Below are 5879 nucleotides of genomic sequence, written 5' to 3'. Positions count from 1 at the left end.
GGACCATATTTTTTTATCAACACCAAACACTTGGAGAGTACCTACTGTGTGCTGGATACTGTGGTAGGTATTAGAAATACAATTACAATAAATAAAACAATCTCTTCTGTGTAATGGAGCTTACCGGCTAACCATAGGGATTTGTATATATGTGTATGTATGCATATACATATATATATATATATATGGTAAATTTATCTGTGTATAAATAGAAAGAATATAAACATATTTGTTTGTATTTGTGTATGCATGTATGTTATATATATAATTTATACATATTTATATTTATTTTATATAAGAAATATACATATACTTGTAAATGTACATTTACATATGTATATATATGCATAAATATATGTAGCTACACCTGCACCTGCACCTACACCTACACCAAAACCTGTACCTGTACCAACACCTACACCTATACATATACCTTCATATACTCATCATATACACATACACATACTCAAAGACATATATATATATATATACATACATACATAATATACACATACACATACATGTGCAAATGAAATGCAAAAAGACTAAATACATGGTTATTGGGTGGGAAGGGCCCTAACATTTGAAGGGAATCAGGAAAGTATTCATGTTGGAAGGTGGTGTTTGAGTGGTATCATGAAGGAAGAGGGATGTAGTATGAGGCAGAGGTGAGGTGGGAGTAAATACCAGGCAAGGGAGGGGGCAGATCAACGCAAAGCCACAGAAATGGAAAGTGGGTGCTGTGTGAAGAACAAGAAGAAAGCTAATTTGGATCAAAAATGTAGGAGTGGAATAACATACAACAAAACTGGAAAGATAGATAAGTTGGGTCAAGTGTGTGAAGGGATTTCGAAATTAAACAGAGGGATTTATATTTGATTCTAGAAGCAGTAGAAAGTTTCTAGAGTTTATTGAACAGGGAAGTGATACGTTCCAAAAGACTCAAAATGAGACTGTTAACAAGTTATGGTATCTTTCTTTCCCTCTCAGTTGAGCCACCACCTGACCTTAAGATCTCCAGATTTATATAACTATTCTGTAATAGAGTCCCACACCTCTAAACTCCAACAAGGAAAAATATCCGGTCTTAATAGAAAATCAAAGTATCCCCTTCTGCAGGCAAACTTTCCCTCCCCTAGAGACCCATGCATTCTCCATAGGTAGGTAGAATCCTACCTTGGAATTTTCCCCTGAAGTGGGGAGAGAAAGTGGAGATATCTCGGGAATCAGGGAATTCACTCTAGTACTGTCCTCCCCCTGTACTTCCCATGGGAACTTACCTGGCTATCAAAGTTTCCCAAGTTTAAAATCCTCTGTGCCACATCCGTATTTTTGTGCACAAACTATCATAGTTTTGTCACAGATGATCAGATTTTCAATTATGGAACACATTTCCTGGTCTTGTCCATTTATCAGAATCCTTAGCTTTCTTTGAGTTTTTTTCCAGTGCCAATTCCTCTCTAAAGTCTTCCTTGATCCCATAAACTTTGATTCTTCCTCTTTTCAAATTATCCTGTATCTCCTTATTTTCTTACATGTTGTACCCCCAGGTACAGTGTAATCTTTGTCAGTCCTTGGGTGTTGTTTTTTTTTCAGTTTTGCCTTTGTATTCCCAGCACTTAATATAGCAACTTACAAACAACATTTTCTATTTGTTGGAGGCAGTTGGGAGCCACTGGAGTTTAAAAATAAGGAAACAATAAAATGTGATCATCAGATTAGGGAATTCCCTTTGAAAAGTTATCCACATGGTTAAAATTAGAGCTATACTCTTTCTCCTCAAAAAAACACAGAGAAAAATAGGTAGGGAGATAAAGAAATTAAGGAAAAAGGAAACGGATTAATGCATTAAATCAGTTGAGTACTGATACCATTACATTGACCTATGTATCACTTTGGTAGATAAGAATCCCATGGTTTTATACAAGAGTATGCCATTTCCAGAAACTCAACTCATTTTTATAATCCAGGTAGTATTACAACCTGATTGCCTATGAGGAAGTAAATATTTTGCTTTTGTTTGAATTGGCAGCCAATCTCACTGAAGATCTCAGCCCACTTGTGTAAAATACCCTCAATTACTGTTTCTTCTTTTTCTGCTTTAAACCAGAAAATGATTGAGCGGTTTCTCTCTCCTCTATCTATCTTTGACCTCCAAGTGATTTTATTCCAAAGTTATATTAGCAAGGAAATTACTAACCCATTCAATCACCTCTCTCTTTCCTCTCCAATGAATAATCAATGGATAATGGCAGGATAGCTTGATAAGAGAAACAAGCAAAAATTTTGGAGTGGGATTTCTTTTATGAAATGAGGGTTTCCCTGAAGCACTTCCATGATGCCTCTCAACTGAAAATCTCATGCCTTGACTCTTTCACTTCACCTGAAGCTTTTACCAACTGACACAACACCGACCCCCCCGCCGAGTTTCTTGTCAGAGCCTGACATTTTCCCCTCCCCTCCTTTGAATGTTTCAAAAACAATCGAACATAAAAGAATCACTTATTAAACAAGTCATACAATGCCTTCCTCAGGGTGGAAAAATAGCTCCTTGGTTATTTATTTGAATAAGGACTATCATAGCATAACCTGAATTCTTTTATTTTCTCTGTTTGAAAGGGACTTCTTTGAGGAGATGTTACACAAACAGCAACTATCTCCTAACACTCTTGATGCACCTACCTCTATTTTTTCCAGCATTTAGGGATGTAGTTTTCAATGGGAGCTGAGATGACAGGGAATCAAAAGAATTCACTTTTCCTGTTCTCACCCCTTTTAGTTTCCTGTTACTTAAGTGACCAGTCAGGTACCCTACGTGCTGCCAGACAAGTCATAACTTCAATTGCTTTGTAAAAATACCCTTCAGTTCTAACAGTTTCTTTCCTCCCTGACTTATCTCTTTGTTTCTTTTGACTGAGACAAGTGAATGAATCACTTTAGTTCACATCAAGTTTATCCCTAAAAACAAATTTTTTCAGGATTTCCCCCAAGCACTGATTTTTGTTTTTTCTTTTTATTGCACACTATTTGGAATACAGCAAACACTTACTAAGTGTGTATTGGACCGCCCGGGGTTGGACAGCATTCAGTTTACTGCTTTGTGCTGGACAGAATAGCCCAGCTTCATGCTCTTGTGGCAGCAACAGCTGGGAAGGTTCAATCAGCCTGTGCTTATTGGAGCTGAACACATCATCCTCACCAGGTTCTGTATCACTATTACACAGTTTGGGGCTTACTGGCTCTGAGTAAAAAGATTTCCTTGCAACTGTTTGGGTTTGGGCACACGATAACAGTGCATACACACATACAGCCTGGGAATGAGGCAATCGAACAATACTGTTTTCAAATAGCATGAAATTATCAACGGGGAAACACATGGTTGCCAGATACTTGAGTGTGTGCTTGCCAAATCCAGCTTAAGAATGAAAGGTAGGGGAGAAGGGAAGATTATTAAACATCAGAGAGAGTTCCTTATATTGGAAGCTTAAATGATGTTTTAGGGCTTGGGAGATACTTGTATGACCAGTTTAGTGAGTCTTCAGATCTGCAAATAGGCAAGTACCTTTAAGGACCAAATGAATGACATGGCTTTTTAAAATGATTTTTTTCCAATTCATTATACATGGGATTTTTTAAAGTGCACATTAGGGGGCAGCTATGTGGCACAGTGGATAAAGCACAGGCCATGGATTCAGAAGGAACTGGGATTAAATCCGGCCTCAGACACTTGACACTTACTAGCTGTGTGACCCTGGGCAAGTCACTTAACCCTCATTGCCCCATTAAAAAAAAGTTAAAAAGTGCACATTAGTAGGAGTTTTAGGACCTCAGAATCTATCAAGTCCAAACTATGTCTGAAGAACCCTGACTACAACACTGCCAACAAGTGACTCCCCCCACTCTTTGCCTGAAATCTTTCAACGAAAAGAATTCCCTGACCTCCCTCCTTCTCCCCATGATTTTACAATACTTCAAGTATTAGTAAGGTTTTCCGAAGATTAAGCTTATATTTCCCTGTTTTCAATTTCCACTTCTTTCTCCTACCAGCCCAAGGTATTATAAAGGGTAGGGGGTGTTAGAATCACTTTATTGCATTTTGATTTTAAATTTGTACTATAAAACCTTAAATTTATTCCATTCATTCACCAAGCATTTGTTGAGCAGATGTGGTCCCCACCATTGGTGTCATACACTAATGGAAAGAGCCACTAATGCTTATATAAGGATTCCTGTAGGCTGAATGTTGACTTAGTTTTAAAATGTTATCTATGTTTGATTGCATTTTTATTTATTTTTTGTAAAATATTTCCTATTTATATTTAAATAAGTTCAGACAACATTCAGGAGTTTTCTGCTGCTTCTTCAGAACGTCTGTTGTATGGGACACACCAAATCTAGAGGCCTGTTGGCAAAAAAAAAAAAAAAAAGATGAGAGAACAATCTCTATTCAAAAATAATTTATTCAGTCTACTATGGGCAAGCCATTATGCAAAGTACTGGGGATACAAAGATGAAATGGAAACATTCTTTGTCTTCTAGAAGCTTAAATACTACTGAAAAATATAGCCTATACATAGAAAAGTAAGAGAGTGCAGCACAAATTACATGTTTATGAAGCACCTATTGTATGGTAGACACTGTGCTAAGGTCTAGGGATACAAACACACACAGCAAATAAAATAACTGTCTTCAAGGAGCTGCTAATCTAATGAATGGAATAAAAAAATTAAAATGTTTTGAAAGAAAAATCTAATAATTGGGGGTTGGAGGGTTAAGAAAAGGTCTTTTCAACCATGTAAACCTGTAAACATGTGCCACATAAACCTTTAAACATGTGCCATGTAAGCCATGTAAACCTTTAAGCCTGAGTCATGTAAACCATGTAAACATGTGCCATGTAAACCTGTAAACATGTGCCATGTGAGCCATATAAACCACATACATCTTTAAACATGTACCATGTAAACCTGCAATCATGGGCCATGTAAGCCATGTAAAGCTGTAAACATGTGCCATGTAAACCATGTAAAGCTGTAAACATGTGCCATGCAAACCATGTAAAGCTGTAAACACATGCCATGTAAAAACTGAGGTAGGCCTGGGTTTACATCTTGCCTCCTTATAGGACCCTCAGCTCTTCTGTGGTAGAGAGGGTTTTTCTCTGTCCCCGGGAATCCTCTGCTGCAAAGGAATCAAAATTCTATTTTCATGAATGAGATAATCACAGTGAAGCTTCAAAAATCCTGTCAATGGTAATATTGCAGAATATCTCCTTAATCCTGAAATGTGGCTATCGTGCCAACAGTTTGGGGGCTTTCCTCTCACCTGACGAGCTTTGCTAATGGAATACTACTCACTCCCTGGATCATCTAGGAGAGCATATTTTTTGCTTTAGTTGAAGGAACTGGGGGTGTTCAGCCTAAAAAAGAGAAGATGGAGGGCTGAGGTTGCTGGTTTTGCTGGGGTTGGGGATAGAGAAGGGGCATGATCATTGTGTTCAGATACACATGGAAGAATGATTAGTTTTATTTTATTTGTCCCCAAGGGCAGAACAAGAAGTTCTGGTGGAAGTCTCAAAGAGTTGAATTGAGGCATGTTGTTAGGGACAACTTAATAGTAGCTAGAGTTAATTAAAATCGGAATGGGTTGCCTCATCATTGGTGATGGGCTCCCCTTCAAACAGGTGCTGGAAAACCACTTGCTGGGTATGTGGGCATTTCTTTCTTTTTGATATGGATTGGACTAGATGGTTTCAGACATCACATCCAACCCCCAAATTCTGTTATTCTGTGGTTCTTGCCTTTGCACTAGGGATGGCTCTGGGCTAGAGCTGGTTCTTAGCGAATGAAAATAGAATGGATGTGTTTCAGAAAGAAAGC

Source organism: Dromiciops gliroides, chromosome 3 (genome assembly GCF_019393635.1).
Source record: "Dromiciops gliroides isolate mDroGli1 chromosome 3, mDroGli1.pri, whole genome shotgun sequence".
Lineage (NCBI taxonomy): Eukaryota > Metazoa > Chordata > Mammalia > Microbiotheria > Microbiotheriidae > Dromiciops > Dromiciops gliroides.
Note: the sequence above shows the minus strand (reverse complement) of the source record.